This window comes from Schistocerca serialis, chromosome 9 (genome assembly GCF_023864345.2).
Source record: "Schistocerca serialis cubense isolate TAMUIC-IGC-003099 chromosome 9, iqSchSeri2.2, whole genome shotgun sequence".
Classification (NCBI taxonomy): Eukaryota; Metazoa; Arthropoda; class Insecta; order Orthoptera; family Acrididae; genus Schistocerca; species Schistocerca serialis.
The window spans coordinates 325,083,671-325,102,596 of NC_064646.1; the positions used below are offsets into that span (position 1 = coordinate 325,083,671).

At 40.1% G+C, this 18,926-nt stretch overlaps 1 long non-coding RNA gene across 1 annotated transcript in view; it reads right to left on the minus strand.

Annotated features, from left to right (window-relative positions):
* LOC126419912 (uncharacterized) overlaps window positions 1–8,150 on the minus strand; it is a 44,769-nt gene extending 36,619 nt beyond the window's left edge. The window contains exon 1 of the long non-coding RNA XR_007576021.1: window positions 7,998–8,150. This is a non-coding gene — a long non-coding RNA (uncharacterized LOC126419912). The remainder of the gene's footprint in view (window positions 1–7,997) is intronic.
* Between the last annotated feature and the right edge of the window lie 10,776 nt (window positions 8,151–18,926).

Consider the following 18,926-nt stretch of genomic DNA (forward strand, 5'->3'; position numbering starts at 1 on the left):
CTATTTGCTTTTGATGAAGTTCAGTGTACACACATACAACCGTTACTTATAGATAACTGTTGTACACACATTCTGGTGACTGAAAGCCAAACACAAGACTATTTCTTAAAAAGCACACCACACGTATCATTTCCATCGTTTGACATGCATTGCTGAAGACTTTCACTGAAGTTCCTCATTACATTCTCAGTGCCTGGGAACTGATAAGGGAATTATCTAATCTGACGTGTCGGAACATGCACTGAAATTTTTTATACAAAAAAATTATATGGGAAAATAGACCTGTAAAATTTTTAGCTGCTATGATGTACTGCAAATTATGATTTTTTTAAAAATAATGTCTCCAAATTCGTTGTCCGCTAGGCAGCTGGAGAAATATACATTCCTGCTGGGGATGTAGTGGACTGAGCATGCGTAATATAGCAGGCATATATCCTTGGTCGACGACGCATCGGTAAACAGATAACACGACTCGCTGCGATCATGATTTGTAAAACGAATTTCAACCAATGCTGATCTTGCATCTTCATACAGGGTGTTACAAAAATGACCGGTATATTTGAAACGGCAATACAAACTAAACGAGCAGCGATAGAAATACACCGTTTGTTGCAATATGCTTGGGACAACAGTACATTTTCAGGCAGACAAACTTTCGAAATTACAGTAGTTACAACTGTCAACAACAGATGGCGCTGCGGTCTGGGAAACTCTATAGTACGATATTTTCCACATATCCACCATGCGTAGCAATAATATGGCGTAGTCTCTGAATGAAATTACCCGAAACCTTTGACAACGTGTCTGGCGGAATGGCTTCACATGCAGATGAGATGTACTGCTTCACCTGTTCAATTGTTTCTGGATTCCGGCGGTACACTTGGTCTTTCACGTGTCCCCACAGAAAAAAGTCACAGGGGTTCATGTCTGGCGAATAGGGAGGCCAATCCACGCCGCCTCCTGTATGTTTCGGATAGCCCAAAGCAATCACACGATCATCGAAATATTCATTCAGGAAATTAAAGACGTCGGCTGTGCGATGTGGCCGGGCACCATCTTGCATAAACCACGAGGTGTTCGCAGTGTCGTCTAAGGCAGTTTGTACCGCCACAAATTCACGAAGAATGTCCAGATAGCGAGATGCAGTAATCGTTTCGGATCTGAAAAATGGACCAATGATTCCTTTGGAAGAAATGGCGGCCCAGACCAGTACTTTTTGAGGATGCAGGGACGATGGGACTGCAACATGGGGCTTTTCGGTTCCCCATATGCGCCAGTTCTGTTTATTGACGAAGCCGTCCAGGTAAAAATAAGCTTCGTCAGTAAACCAAATGCTGCCCACATGCATATCGCCGTCATCAATCCTGTGCACTATATCGTTAGCGAATGTCTCTCGTGCAGCAATGGTAGCGGCGCTGAGGGGTTGCCGCGTTTGAATTTTGTATGGATAGAGGTGTAAACTCTTGCACATGAGACGATACGTGGACGTTGGCATCATTTGGACCGCAGCTGCAACACGGCGAACGGAAACCCGAGGCTGCTGTTGGATCACCTGCTGCACTAGCTGCGCGTTGCCCTCTGTGGTTGCCGTACGCGGTCGCCCTACCTTTCCAGTACGTTCATCCGTCACGTTCCCAGTCCGTTGAAATTTTTCAAACAGATCCTTTATTGTATCGCTTTTCGGTCCTTTGGTTACATTAAACCTCCGTTGAAAACTTCGTCTTGTTGCAACAACACTGTGTTCTAGGCGGTGGAATTCCAACACCAGAAAAATCCTCTGTTCTAAGGAATAAACCATGTTGTCCACAGCACACTTGCACGTTGTGAACAGCACACGCTTACAGCAGAAAGACGACGTACAGAATGGCGCACCCACAGACTGCGTTGTCTTCTATATCTTTCACATCACTTGCAGCGCCATCTGTTGTTGAAAATTGTAACTACTGTAATTTCGAAAGTTTGTCCGCCTGAAAATGTACTGTTGTCCCAAGCATATTGCAACAAACGGTGTATTTCTATCGCTGCTCGTTTAGTTTTTATTGCCGTTTCAAATATACCGGTCATTTTTGAAACACCCTGTATATGATAGCTTTAATAGGAGCTTTGGTCAGTTATGGTTATAACCATGTTACCTGTATGTTAGGTACGTTGCATATCTATTGGACGTTAACTCATCATGTGCGTGATCAGCGTCTTACTAAAGTCCCCTAAAAGCTGGAAGCAGTAAACCATATAGCTACTGACTGAGGGATTAAAGGGCCGCGTAACCTACAAAACATATTTCTTCTACATAGTTATCCTTGTGCCTGTTACTTAAAAATAAACAGAATTTATAGCAAAATTGAACTTGTCAATGTTTAATTCAGGTCTTATTCTAAAAATGTTGATTTGTAACGTAAAACAGAGGGATGTTGCGATAAAAATAATTGGCGCTAGAAAACCCAATTTCCTTATCAAAAGATAAAATTAAAAAACCGCAAAAAATATCACAAACTTTGCTTCAATACTTTGTCGAACATACATAAAACATGTTTCTGTCATCATAAACCACTTCTGCATTTATCAGTAATAATAGGAAAATATTGCCTTTGATCATGTATAAGAATGTTCTATTGAGTGTACATATAGTTTGTTATGTTTGTCATGTAAACTGTACTTGCATCAAAAGTACTTGCTTTGGTTACAGGACACTAGCAATACTGTATCCGAACATTACAGGTTTGATCTTTCTACTCGCCCGCATTAACTTACATTTTTTCACATTTTGGGTTAGCTGCCATTCATCACCCCAGCTGGAAATTTTGTCTAAACCGTCTTGTATCTTCCTACAGTTGCTCAACTTCGTCACCTTACCGTACACCATGGTATCATCAGCAAACAACCGCAGATTGCTGCTCAGCCTGTCCGCCAAACCGTTTATGTACACTCCTGGAAATGGAAAAAAGAACACATTGACACCGGTGTGTCAGACCCACCATACTTGCTCCGGACACTGCGAGAGGGCTGTACAAGCAATGATCACACGCACGGCACAGCGGACACACCAGGAACCGCGGAGTTGGCCGTCGAATGGCGCTAGCTGCGCAGCATTTGTGCACCGCCGCCGTCAGTGTCAGCCAGTTTGCCGTGGCATACGGAGCTCCATCGCAGTCTTTAACACTGGTAGCATGCCGCGACAGCGTGGACGTGAACCGTATGTGCAGTTGACGGACTTTGAGCGAGGGCGTATAGTGGGCATGCGGGAGGCCGGGTGGACGTACCGCCGAATTGCTCAACACGTGGGGCGTGAGGTCTCCACAGTACATCGATGTTGTCGCCAGTGGTCGGCGGAAGGTGCACGTGCCCGTCGACCTGGGACCGGACCGCAGCGACGCACGGATGCACGCCAAGACCGTAGGATCCTACGCAGTGCCGTAGGGGACCGCACCGCCACTTCCCAGCAAATTAGGGACACTGTTGCTCCTGGGGTATCGGCGAGGACCATTCGCAACCGTCTCCATGAAGCTGGGCTACGGTCCCGCACACCGTTAGGCCGTCTTCCGCTCACGCCCCAACATCGTGCAGCCCGCCTCCAGTGGTGTCGCGACAGGCGTGAATGGAGGGACGAATGGAGACGTGTCGTCTTCAGCGATGAGTCGCTTCTGCCTTGGTGCCAATGATGGTCGTATGCGTGTTTGGCGCCGTGCAGGTGAGCGCCACAATCAGGACTGCATACGACCGAGGCACACAGGGCCAACACCCGGCATCATGGTGTGGGGAGCGATCTCCTACACTGGCCGTACACCACTGGTGATCGTCGAGGGGACACTGAATAGTGCACGGTACATCCAAACCGTCATCGAACCCATCGTTCTACCATTCCTAGACCGGCAAGGGAACTTGCTGTTCCAACAGGACAATGCACGTCCGCATGTATGCCGTGCCACCCAACGTGCTCTAGAAGGTGTAAGTCAACTACCCTGGCCAGCAAGATCTCCGGATCTGTCCCCCATTGAGCATGTTTGGGACTGGATGAAGCGTCGTCTCACGCGGTCTGCACGTCCAGCACGAACGCTGGTCCAACTGAGGCGCCAGGTGGAAATGGCATGGCAAGCCGTTCCACAGGACTACATCCAGCATCTCTACGATCGTCTCCATGGGAGAATAGCAGCCTGCATTGCTGCGAAAGGTGGATATACACTGTACTAGTGCCGACATTGTGCGTGCTGTGTTGCCTGTGTCTATGTGCCTGTGGTTCTGTCAGTGTGATCATGTGATGTATCTGACCCCAGGAATGTGTCAATAAAGTTTCCCCTTCCTGGGACAATGAATTCACGGTGTTCTTATTTCAATTTCCAGGAGTGTATTTGGTGAACAATGGTGGTCCTATCACACTCACCTCAGGCACTTCTGACGATACCCTTGCCTCTGATGAACACTCGCGTCGAGGACAACATTCTGCGTTCTATTATTTAAGTCTCCGAGCCACTCACATACCTGTGAACTTATTCCATATGCTCGTACCTTCGTTAACAGCCTGCAATGAGGCACCGTGTGAAATACTTTACGGAAATCTAGAATTATGCAATCTGTCTGTTGCCCTTTGTCGATAGTTCTCTGTATATCATGTGGGAAAAGTGCAAGCTGAGTTTCACACGAGCAATTCTTTTTAAAACTATTCTGTTTCGTGGAAATAAATTTCTGAGTCTCAAGAAAGTGTATTGCATTAGAACCGAGAATATGTTCAAGGATTCTGCAGCAAACATAAGTTAGGTGTATTGGTCTGTAATTTTGCAGGTCTGCTCTTTTACTTTTCTTATATACTGGAGTCACATGTTTAAGCAGATTACAAAAAAATCATCTAGTATAGGAAGTCGCAAAACAAAATTTTACTTCAAATACAAATATAGAGGAGATGTCATTAATTCGTGGCTGACGTGAAGACGAAGCTTGTTGTTATCTCCACACCTATTGTGTTTAACAACTATCTGTCAGAGATTGTGAGGGAACTGTGAGCAAACCGCACTTTATCATTTTGAAGAGAAAAAATACACTCTTTTTTGCAGTCGATTAATGCTGTGTCACATTAATGTACAATGACAGTGATAATTATGAATAGGTTGCTGTTTCTGCAGCTTTATATCTGTCTTCAGGGCGCTTAAATCATGTTAGGACCAAAACGAAAAGGAGGACTGTTTAGTGGAAAAAAACTTACAATCGACCTATAAAAACCTGGAAAAACGGGAAAGAATAATTTTCAATATTTCATTCGAAATGGTTTCTGTCGGTTGTGGAAATTAATTCTTTGCTTTTGTTGGCGTGGGCATAACGACACCTTTGGCTTTCTGGAGGACATCGAAAAGACCGTTGATATAATTCATATTCCACCTTGGAGTATCCAATGTGACTCTCGCTAAAGAATTTTTTCGACTGTGGAAAATATTTATAAGTCAATTGTCAGACACATAGTTTCCGATAACTGCGTGCCATTTGAGATTTGTTAGGAGAACAGTATTCTTAAATTTCAGTCATTTGTGAATTATCATTTTGCATGGGCACGTTTTACGAATTGCTTTATGTAGGCTATGGCAGGCATGCCGCCCAATATGCACAGCAACAGCCAGGACATTTCTTACTCCACCGCAATTCTGTTCAAATAAAACTAGTAATTACTGTGTTGTGCGTGAAAGTATTAATTTTTCTATCGTCAGATGTGCCTGGTCAAAGAAAATTTTGTTTCCATCGTTCAAACGACCCTTCGTTGCATGGTAACGACTATAGGGAGTAAATAAAGAACTCATTGTTACTGACATGTGCATTATTCAGAAAGTATTATAAGAACTATGCTTAGAATTTGCTATAAAATGATATTGTGTAAGAAATATTTCATTTTGATAAATTAAAGTCACGATTGACGAAAGTCGTCTATAGTGTAAACATCAAGTGCTACCTTCATTTATTTTCCTTTGATAGTCACCTTTGTAAGAATTACGTATGCAACAGTTTAGCTGTCGGTGTGAACTGCCTCTTATTCAAAACATTAATGATATATGGCATTTTTTGTGTGGCTTAAGTGCTTCAAATTATGTGTCCTGGATATTTGCACTATGTGGCGTTATGCTCTCTTGTTACGGGCGATCGCGCACTACAAACAACTGTCATTAAGTGGTTCTTGGTGTGACGAAAACGTGTAACTTCAACAATTTTTAAAAAATACTTGCAATGAATCTTAGCGGCTAAAATTTGGACCGTGCGTTTCTTTCGTCGTATTCTTCCTGTACCAAAAATTTCAGGCTGGGCTTCATGTGGGATTGGACTATTCCTTTGTGAGGAATCATGGGATTGAGTCCTGATCGGACCACGGAAATTACCAGTTAGCCTTTAAATTAGCCTTCACCTCCCAACGATGTGAGGAGTCGTCAGGGCAGAAACGTGGTTCGCATTCCGCGTCAAACTTTAGATGCCCTCTGTCCTGCAATATTACTGGGATCGATTAAGGGCACGCAAGCTACTGAAATGGCATCCAATTGAAAAACTTGTGCAACTGGCTATTGAGCTACACGAAATTATTATTTACCGAACTTATTGACTTTTACAAGTTCTTGCAAGCGCGGTGAAAGTGCACTGTCTGTTTGCATTATTACTTTGTGTTTTGCAGTTCGGCAGACGTCAGAGTCCACTACTGCTCGCAGTTGAACGTTATTGATGTCCGCTAATGCCTTTCCGCGATGTTGACTTATGAAGGGCGATAAGGTGCGATCCCAATTTTATGAACAGTCCTCGGTGAGTCTCCCACTTACTTTGTAGCGCTCAGCTGCTTTGCTGATCTTCCCCGGAGCCTCTGCTACGATTTCAACTCTCAAAGTAAGAGTAGCTGTAGGTCTCTAAGGCTTTGGTTTATTTACACTTTTTCTATTGTAAATATTTACTTATTTTCGTTGCCTGTGGAAGCTTGCGTCAGTTTCCGATGCACTAGGGATGTTTATCCAGGTTCTGTGATTCCAAAGTTAAAAATGTTATATGTAATGACCAGACAATTTTTTATTGTATTTTATTTGGCACTAGATAAATTTTAAATACCCTGCAGCCACCAGTCACACAAAGTACTACAATACAATTTACATTTTATCTTTATAAGATGTATTGCATGAAAGAATTTGCTTGTTTAAATATTCATAAATTAAATAATAAAAGAAACTCAAATAAACATTTATATACGTTTATGCTGTTGCTATATAACAGACGGAATTCCCCACGAAAACTGTGGACATACTTTCATCAACTCTTCCATTAATGGTTTCCTCTACAGAGAATGTGCGGATTATGTAATAGTTACTTTATTTAGGTCTGCAGTGGATTCATTGTCACAATCGCACTGTTAAAAATAGCACGAAATGGGCCGTAATAAATGACCAACATGTTATACCATAATGAATTGAGACACCGTGACGACTAGACTGCTAGTAGCATCTTTACTTATGAGAAATGGAATTATATGCGCGTAAATCAGAGACGATGATTCTATTCTGAATATGGTGCAGTAGTCAAAACATTTCATATTGTCACCACTTTTTTCAGAGTCTTCTTTAATATTCTTGTCTGGCGAAAGCACAGGGTGACGATTTGTCTGGAAACTCGGAAATTCTGGAATCCTCAGGGGAATACAATTGGTAGGAAAGTAAAGGCTATGTCAGGTAATTCTAAGAGACTCGAGGTGAAGCTTAACTACTAGTTGACGGAAAGAAAATGCTCTGAGTCATTTTGTTACAAATTACTCAGAGATTCTGCTACAGAAACAGTCGGCTGTGAAGCCTCTAGAGGAAAACTGAAGGACTATTGATTGATAATGAAATGAAATAATAGAATTATAGCTGCAATGGATCCTAAATAGAACAATGAAAAATGTTTAAGCTCAACCTGATTGCCAATAATAGCACAGAAAATGTAGTGAATCAAGGACCCATGACACAATGTGCAAAAGCTCTTTTTTATTGTTGAACGTAAGTGGCTTCACTTACAACTTCCGGGCTGATAGGCCGTAGTGGATGTATAAAACTCTCCCCTGACGTTTCGTCTCCGACTGCGGGAAACATCTTCCGAGGTACATCGGCTAACTACCTACATTGTATGATCGAACGTAAGTGGATTTTCCTTCCTGGAACAGATGTGTGGTAACATGAACTTAGCACTGTTAGGTGAAATTAATTGTATTTCATGTGACAAATAATAATACATAATAATTTAAAGGTTAAAACATAACAGTCAACTGAGATACGTACTTCTGACACTCCGACGTTTGGATTCAAAAGAAGTCAAAGGAAAATGTACATTAGTTCGTCGCTGCCAGTATCATGTCGTACATCCGCTCACTGACACATTTTTCTGTGTTAGGACTGCACTCGACCAAAACTACAGTTCGGTAGTTTTGGTACACTACATAAATGACGTAGTAAATGGTTGGATTACAAGTAGTATTGGTAGCATTGTGAGGCAAAGTCACACAAATGAATGTGTAGGAGAGAAACTGGGAGCCGACGATGTCTCTTTTTTCTGTTTGTTTTGCACATAATGAGAACCACACCTCATCCAGTGCTAGTACAATATGTATTTTATATCCTTACAGAATATAAATCGTATTTCATAAGTAGTGAAAATGAATTGCTCTCACAACTCCTGCACTTTTATGTAACCAAAGCAAGTACTTTTGATGCAAGTATAATTTACATGACAAACACAACAATATATATTTATTGTCATAATTTCGTACTAGATAGAACATTCTTCTTCATGATCAAAGGTAAGATTTTCCTGTTATTACTGATAAACGCAAAAGTGGTTTCTGATTACAGAAACATGGTTTATGTATGTTCGACAAAGTATTGAAGCAACGTTTGTGATATTTTTTGCGGTTTTTTAATTTTATCTTTTGTTGAGGATATTGTGTTTTCTAGCGCCAAATGATAAATATGTATTTTTTTATTTTGATTACAGCATCCCTCTGTTTTAAGTTACAAATCAACAGTTTTAGAATAAGACCTGAACTAAACATTGACAAGTTCAATTTTGCTATAAATACTGTTTATTTTTAAGTAACAGGCAAAAGGATAACTATGTAGAAGAAATATGTTTTTTAGGTTACACGGCCCTTCATACGTCCGCACTCAGTAGCTATGTGGTTTACTGCTTCCAGCTTTTAGGGGACACTCATGAGACGCTGATCACACACATAATGAGGTAAGGCCCAATAGATATGCAACACACCTAACATACAGATAATGTGAGTACAACCTTAACTGAGCAAAGCTACTATTAAAGCTATCATATATGAAGATGAAATTATAATGAAATCAGACCTTTAGCTGCTTATAGGCGTTGATAAATATCCATGGCGACAATTGAAAATGTGTACCTCGACCGGGCCTCGAACCCAGGATCTCCTGCTTACATGGCAGACGTTCAATCCGACTGAGCCACCAAGGACACAGAGGATAGTGCAACTGCAGGGACTTATCTCTGGCACGCTCCCCGTGAGTCGGATATAGTGGGCAGGGGCACTACCAATGTAGTGTGTGGACAGTAAGTTGGGAATTTATCAACGCCTGTAAGCAGCTTAAGGTCTGATTTCATTGTAACTTCATTCTTTGAGAGCTGCAAGATCACCATTGGTATCTGTTCTTTTGGACATGTCCGAAAGAACAGATACCATCTTCACATATAGGTAAGGCTTCCCGGCCAATGGTCTTCTCAGTGCGGATGCACTAACATTGCTCAAACTTTTACGGGAATCGGGAGTTGACTGCCGCGAGTGATGAGTGTAGTGGGCAGGGGCACTACAAATGTAGTGTGTGGACAGTAAGTTGGGAATGTGGATCTCACGGGGAGCGTGCCCAGGGTAGGTCCCTGCAGTCGCACTATGCTGTCAATAGGTCAGCGAGAGATTCTTTTAACGAATTTGAAAGCAATTTTTTATCTGCAGATTCTAAAAATAACCACAAACAATTTTGATCATACGTAAAATCTATGAACGCTACAAATAATTCAATATCTTCTCTTACTGACAGTACAGGTAATGGTACGGATGATGATAAACAGAAGGCGGAAATTCTAAACCTAGCTTTCAAAAACTCGTTTACGGTAGAGGATTGCAGCACCATTCCTCCTTTCAATTATCGAACAAACGCAAGGATGGCTGACATAATTTTTAGTGTATCTGGGATTGTAAAACATTTAAGATTCTTAGACGCCAGGAAGGCATCTGGCCCAGACGGTATCCCCGTAAGATTATATGCTGACTATGCTAAAATATTGCACCATTCTTATCCATCATATATCAGAAATCATTGGAACGGCGGAAAGTACCACGGGACTGGAAGAAGGCCCAGGTCATAGCAATCAATAAAAAGGGTAGAAAATCGGATGCACATGATTACCGGCCAATTTCACTAACATCGATTTGTTGTAGAATCCTGGAACATATTTTGTGTTCAGACATAATGACCTTTCTAGACTCTGAGAAGCTCATCTGCAGAACCCAGCACGGTTTTAGGAAACAGCAGTCATGCGAGACACAGCTGGCCCTCTTTGGGCATGATATACAACAGGCTCTCGATACCGGCTCCCAGGCTGATGCCATATTTCTCGACTTTCGAAAGGCGTTCGACTTAGTTCCGCACTGTCGCTTGCTCCAAAAAGTGCTCGCTTACGGTCTATGACATATGCGGTTGAACAGTAAGTTTTCTAACAGACAGAGAGCAGTATGTCGTCCTGAATGGGGTGACTTCAACAGAAAGAAGGGTAGCTTCAGGTGTGTGAACAGTAAGTTTTCTAACAGACAGAGAGCAGTATGTCGTCCTGAACGGGGTGACTTCAACAGAAACAAGGGTAGCTTCAGGTGTGCCCCAGGGCACCGTAATATGCCCGCTGCTTTTTATGATTTACATAGACGATCTGGTTGATGGTATTGACAGCGGCATTAGACTGTTTGCCGATGATGCTGTAGTCTACAGGAAAGTAGTATCACACGGAAGTTGTGAACAAATCAATTAGGATTTGCAGAAAATAAACTCGTGGTAAAATGACTGGCAATTATCACTCTATATTAGTAAGTGTAACCTACTGCGTATAACAAGACGAAAATCCCCATTAATGTACGAGTACAAAATAAATGCCCAGTCTTTGGAAGCGGTAACATCTCTCAAGTATCTGGGTGTCACTATTCGAAATAATCTCAAATGGAATGATCAGATTACACAAGTAACGGGCAAGGCGACCTCTTAGATTGCGGTTTATTGGTAGAATCCTGAAGCGATGCAGTCCTTCAACAAAGGAAATAGCTTACAATACGTTAGTTCGTCCAGTCTTTGAGTATTGTTCCTCTGTGTGGGTCCCTTACCAGTTGTGTCTCATTCAAGAGATTGGAAAGGTCCTGAGAAGAGCGGCAAGATTCGTGACTGGTTCATTTAGCCATAGCGAGAGCGTTACAAATCTCATAGAAAGATTGAAGTGGTATACACTTGCAGATAGACGACGCGCTAAACGGAAGGGGCTGCTCACTAAATTCCGAAATTCGATCTTCTCCGAGGATGTAGAGCATATATTATTACAACCAACTTTCAAATCGCGCAATGATCATTCAAAGATAAGGGAAATTAAAGCTCGTACTGAGGCGTTCAGACAGTCGTTTTTCCCTTGTGCGATCCGCGAATGGAACAGAGGGAGAGAAATATGACTTTGACGCAAATTGTGGCCTCCGCCCCACATCGCTTAGTGGCTAGCGGAATATATACGTAGATGTAGATGCTCTGTGTCCTCGGCGAATTTTTCAACTGTCCCCGTTGATAGTTATCAACGCCTGTAAGCAGCTAAAGGTCTGATTTCAAAGCTATAATAGTCCGTGCTTACTTATGAAAGTCTACTGTAGCCTACAGTAGCTTCATAACTTTATCTCATGTACATCAGAGCCTAATAATACATATGATTGCGTACCTCGTGAGGCAACATTGTGCAGATGCTCCCAGCATTAAAGTGTTAAAACTGTGCTCAGATGGTATTTTTTGGCTGTATGTTAGCCAAAAAACTCGAACATCTGGATTCCAATCTGCTGTGTCCTCCACAAGATAAGGGATACGTCCTATGTAGAAGAGAGCCGGGCTGCCTATGACTCAGGCGCAACATAATAACACTAGAAGCATCATAGAACTTTTTTATCCCAAGCAAAATTTTAACCCCTCTCCCTCTTCCAATAGTTCCACGAGGTGCTTGAAAGTCTATGGCTTTTAATATTTCTTAGAATAGTTCACTTTGAAATAAAAGTCCATACTATAAAATGTATACTTTATAGTTTAATAAGTACCTGTTTCACTGATAAGGGAAAAGTGCATATAAATATGCGTCGTGTGACAAATCAGTTTGCAACAAATGTATTGTTCCAGTTTCCTATTTCTGTAGAGATTACAAAACTTAGCCTATAGACAATGATGATCTATAGGTATCTAAAAGGAACGTATTTACTTACACAGATTTTAATGTTTATCTTTAGAAAATATCTGTTAGTGTGTAGGTGTATATTGGACTGCGGTAATTTATTAAATGTATACAACGAGTGGCTTTAAAAGAACAAGATTGTTGCTGTAAAATATTTTATTTCGAAAACATACATATTTATTTATTGCGACCCTCAATATACACCCCTGCTCTATCCTTAAAAGGATCCATGCGAATTTTTCATTGATGGGAACAGTGCTGGAAGTCTTCTTCGATGAGCTGCTTTATAATGCATGCTGCTTTTCCTTTTACTGCTTCAATGGATTGAAATTTTGTTCGTTTTAATGCAGATTAGATCTTTGGGAATAGATAAAACTAACATGTTGCTAGGTCAGGCTAGTAAGATGGGTTGTCTAACACTGGGGAGCTGTAGTTGCTAGAAACCTTCTAATAGGCAATGATATGAGCTGGTGTGTTGCTTGATGCAGAGCGCATGATGTGCCCTTCCACAATTCCCATTTACTCATGGAGTTGAATAGGAACCTCAAGTTAGTGAGGTTAATTAACAATCTGACCTTCAGGATTCTTTTTTTTGAAATTTGTGGTAAGGTGTTATGGGACCAAATTGCTGGGTCATCGGTCCCTAAGCTTACACACTACTTAATCTACGTTAAACTAACTTACGCTAAGGATAACACACACACACACACAAACACACACACACATACACACACACACATGCCCGAGGGAGTATTCGAAGATACACAATTCTGTGAATATCGAAAAAACAGTGATAATGGCTTGAATCATGATTTGCTCATTCGAGCTTTTTTCACTCTCAGTGAAATTGGGCTCTGCCAGTACATGGATTGGCCCATATTTTCTGGATCATAATTGAAAAACGAAAATTTGACACATGTCATCAGTCTTTCCAAGAAATCAGGATCATTTTCAATGGGATTCAAAGTGTCAGTCAGACATTTTCACGGGCTCGTTTTTGTTTGATCGTGAGAATTTTCATAACCAGTTTTGCACACACTTTTCTCGTGTTAAATTGGTTATGTAAATTTTTATTCACGCGTTCTTTGTCAGTGCTACAGTTTCAGCAGTCGATCGAATATTCAACCGACAGTCAGGTCGAATCAGATGACTTAATTTTCCGATATTTTGATCCGTTTTAGGTGTTGATGGGCGTTCCGGCCATGAGTAATTTTCAACGTCTTGTCGACCATCTTGGAAACACTTGAACTACTCAAAAACTCGACTGGTGATGAACAGTCTTCGCCATACACTTCTTTTAATAACAGGTACGTTTCAGTAGCGGTTTTTCGAAATTTCGTGTGAAACATCACGACAATTCATTGCTCTGTTATTACACTTATCATTTCAACTCTTAGACAAACGAAGGTCACGACCACATAGATTTATCTACAGACACTAAAGATGGTGCATTCGACTGAGAAGTTCTCAGATTTCACAGCTATTGGTCGTTCATCTTTGGCGCATGCGTACTTACTCTGTGACACCATCAGGTCCATGATTTTATACCAACACCTGGGTTTATCTTTTTTTTTTTTTTTGCTTAGTTGTAGAAAATATCATTCTGTACTAAAAACTTTATGACTTGGCTGCATTTCTATAAAAATACATGATTTCTTCTTGGTATTACGAACAATTCTTAAGTATTCGCATATCGGAGTTTTTCTGGACACAAGTAAGAAAATATTCAATTTTTATGTTGTCAATAATATTTTAAATGAAATGTAAGTATGAAGCATGACTGTACTTAGTCGTTCGAATTAAAAGAGAATAACGGACAGCAAGAGTGACTATTTGTTACAGAAAATTCATCGCCCAAAATACCGTACTGGAAAAGCATCGATTAGAGATGGGACTTTCTGCCTCAATGGCGGTTTTAGGAGGTTCAAAAAACCTGGCGGTTCCAGTATTAAATGTCAGAATCCAGAGAGGATGCGCTCGACTAGGACTGTGTTACATATCTACTTTACGTCTCACAAATAGTCCACCAGTGGACGTTGCTCCAGCAGACTCCATCAACAGTCGGCGCCAAGAAGAGCCAAATAGGACATTACACACATGCAGTGGATTTAGGATTATACCAAAGTTAAAGACAGTTCAGTGTAACTGAAAACTGATCTACTTTATCATGCACAATCTTCATGTTTCAGTTGATTATTAAAATACGTATTTCAATAACTCATGGTAAATTGTCGATGATCTGTGTTGCCATCTACTTTTGCCATAACTGTCGCCTAACTGTATTTGGTCCTGTGACCTAGCTGTGTAGTTGCTGTGTGCGAGCAAGCAACCAATTAACAGCAACTATTTTGGTGGTAGGGGGCTCTCATAATGCCATATTTGTATGTTTGACCCCAAGTTCATTTGGTGAAAACACTAGAATCCCATGTGGCACACAGTTTGAATCTCTCAGGAATTTTCATTTCGATGTACATGTCAGAGCTTAGTGATCGCTTAACAAAAATGGTGAACAAAACATCAAAAATCTTGATTTTTCTTCCTAAAAACAAATTCGATGCCAACATTTCAAACGATATTGCATACAAGTTTGACTTAAGAAAAACAGTCAATGCTTAGCATGTTATATGGGACATTTCAAGAGGCGCCCCAGTCCGGCAATGTTTGGTTTGGATCCTGTGGGTCATAAACGTTTGAGAACAGTGGCGTTGAAGATTTTTAGTCTGGAAACCCATTGCCGGTCGGAGTAGCCGAGCGGTTCTAGGCGCTACAGTCTGGAACCGCGCGGCCGATACGGTCGCAGGTTCGAATCCTGCCTCGGACATGGATGTGTGTGCTGTCCTTAGGTTAGTTAGGTTTAATTAGTTCTAAGTTATAGGGGACTGATGACCTTAGAAGTTAAGTCGCATAGTGCTCAGAGCCAACGGCATGTACACAGGTGTCCGTATGCTGCTTGCACACGGAAAAGTTAATGAAAACGGCCGAACTGCAGTACGACTGTTTGTGGAAAGGTTTCCCAATATTTTCGTGCACATGCATAGTCCAGTAGTTACTTTTATGACACAAAACAGATTACTGATAATTTAAAAACGATGCTTATGAAGGAGGTTGCGTGGTGAAATGCTGGTTATTGAAGAGAGTATAATAACTGAGAGGAACATTACACAAGATTTTGCTGGTAGCAACACGTAACTTAGGATACTAAAGGACGTAAACGTGACAAGAGGGATCTTAAAAGATTCAGTTTTATGAAGCGAAACGTTATTGCAGTTAGACTACTGATTGGTTTTAAAGTATGAAACATTGCTGTTGAAAACAAAAACCATATGTAAATCGTATATTAATAAATTCCGGCCACCCCATTCCTCATTATTTAAATCAGAGGCTCTCAAACTTCTTTGGCGGTAGAACCTTTTTGATATAACAAATACTTTATGGAGCTCGAAGATAAGCAGAACTTGGTTTTATATTCATTAATTACCATCATTTAATGAAAATTTTACAAGAATAGATGCGTTGTACACTACTGACTTCTACAACAATATACAAAACAACACACAATAATACAACACAAAAATAGCACTGTATTAATTCTACTGTAAATTGATAAAATTGTTTCCATTTAGTGGGGTATGAAGCTGCCTTACTGTTTTTGACCAACTGTTTAATGTCATTGTTGGTAGACGAGAGTTGAAGAAACATGTCAGGTTCAGTATCCAGTGTATAGTGGTATTTTATCCTTGTAGCTGCATATCCTGAGAATCCTGTTTCACACAAGTATGCTGATGGGAACGGGAGAAGAATAGTCAGAGCCTGGGTGACAGGTTGCGGATATTCATCACGAACCCCGCACCAAAAACCTCAAGTAACATTCTTTTGATTAATGATTCCATCCATGAATCTGATGTCATTTCTATAAAGTTTGTAGGTTTGGTTTGACATATTTTCTGATGTATACAAATTTGATACAAAAAGATGCTGAACCCATTAATTCATTTCAGTTTTGTATTCTGCTCTTCAGGAAAATACGTCTCAGAAGATGTGTATATCACTAAGGTATTGGACCATTTCTTAAAACATTTCATTTGATAATCCTGTTGTCTCACCAAAGAACACATTCAGAGTTAAAAACCTTTTTAATTTTTTTCTAACCAACACAAACAATCCAAAGTTCTAATTTTTTAGGTGATTCTTTTATTGTTAGTATTGAAAACTGTTGTCTGTTTTCCTAGTAAACATAGATTTAATTCATTAATTTTTCCAACTGTATCTGCCAAACAAGCTAGTCTGAACAACCAAGTCACATTGGCCAAACAGTCACTTAATTTAAAAGAAATGTCAACCATAAAAGTTTGTGATTCACGTCTTAGTTCGAATAACCTCGATAAGGTATTACTCTGAACAATCATCTAAGCTTGGGACAGAGCAGTAGTCTTTTATGTCTGCTCCCATAATCTTCACACAATATTGGAAGCTATCAGCAGCGAATAGCATGTAATTTAACGTGATTGATTAGTTTTTACTGCTTCATCAAGAACCAGTTTTAGGTGTGGGCAGCATCCTCTTTATCGTGAGTGCTTCTCTATGCAAGATACAATGGTTGGAACTACTGATACCGCTCCTGTTGTTTTATCAGTCATTGCCTTGGCTGCATCTGTACAAAAGACGACACAGTCGTTCAAATCGACATGGTTGATTTAAAAAAATTCTTAGTCAAGTTATATATTTCTTTTTCAGTAGTGTTAATTGGCAGCGATGCGAATATAAGGAAGTGTTCTTCCAGTGAATCTTTATATGGATGTCACACAATTACATATTTGAGATGGTCAGTCCAGCAACATAAGTCGACTCATCCTTTGCAAAACGAATTAGTTACATTGAAGGCGACCAACTGTTTCTTGCTTGATATAGCCTAGGACATTGTTAATTACAAACGAAACAGTGTTGTATTAAAGCGGCACTGTAGAAAGATGTTTTTCAGATTTTTCACTGAACAAACATTGCTTTATGTCTGCCGCACATAGTTAATTAAATTCTCAGCAATACTGTGCGATTCGCCTACTTGTTCAATGTGTTAGCTGACCCACATGATGCCTCAATGGCCTTTTCATTCAAACATTTTTTATCTCTTAATAAATGTTTCTTGTCTTTTAGTTATAAATCTCCTGACTGGTTTTTTGCTGCCCTCCACGAATTCCTTTCCTCTATTACCATGGAAGTTATTCCCTAATGTCTTATCAGATATCATGTCATACCGTTCCTTCTTCTTCTCAGTGTTTTCCATAGATTACTTTATATAGCGTTCTAAGACCGATGACTCTTTGATTTCACTTGTTAATTTGATTTTTTGTTTATTTCCATTCTCTTCAGAGTGAATGAAATATCATAGCAGTACTTATAATTTGACAAGAACTTGTTGAATTTTATATCTATGGAACTATTGGTTTCCATGTCCCAGTTTGCATTTTTTAACATTAGATTAAAGACTCTAATACTATCATCATTAATTAATCTTCTCTCAATATATCTCCTGTTGTCACTTTTCTCATGAGACTTCTCTAAAGTCAATTTAACTGCTTGATTATCAGAGAAACCTGTATCCAATACCTCAGATTTAAAGCCACATTTTGATTTGTCAATGAATATTTGATCTATAGTACTTTCATTTTTGGTGCTGTATCTGGTGGTATCTTCTACACACATGTCCATATTGCTTGTTTTTAGTAGATTAACAAGTTTTTGCCTTTTTTTTACAGTCGGCCTTGAAATTAATATTGAAATATCCAAGAACAATTATGTATTTTGACTGACTATTTAGATAGTTAAGAAGATTTTCCAATTTTCATAGAATAATTCAAAATTGCCAAGTAGGGACCTATATATACATGCAATTATAATTTTACTGTCTGTTAGTTCACATAAACAATATTCAAAATATTTTTCAATATAGCATACATTTTTAAACCTAATTTCCTTTGATTTAATACCTGTTATTACATATATACATGTTCCACCCCCTCAGTGTGTTTCCCTGCAAAAGCTGCTGACCAACTGGAAGTCTGAAATCCCAACTGCACATTTTTGTAGTTCTTGTAGCCAGTGTTCACTTATACACAAGATAGAAATCTCCTTCAATGAACCATGCAAAAGGACCTCTAGATCATATAGCTTACTGGTTAAGCCCTGTACATTATGATATAGGAGAGTTAAAGAATTATTCAGTTCTATGAGAGACATGTTCCTTGCTTTGTTACTTCTTTAAAGAGTGGGCTCTAGTCTTTTCGTTTCTGACCTGATTTTCACCTCCTGTGGGTCCTGGACTTCTTCTTGGTTGTTTTCTTCTGCAGTGGATTGGGCCATAAAAAATCGTTCATATGTTGTTTGGATGCTAACTTCTGCCAGGTGCTTCGTCGTGATCTGTTGTTTTTAACTTCTGTCCACTCTGGTACGGCTTTCTCCTCAGTCTC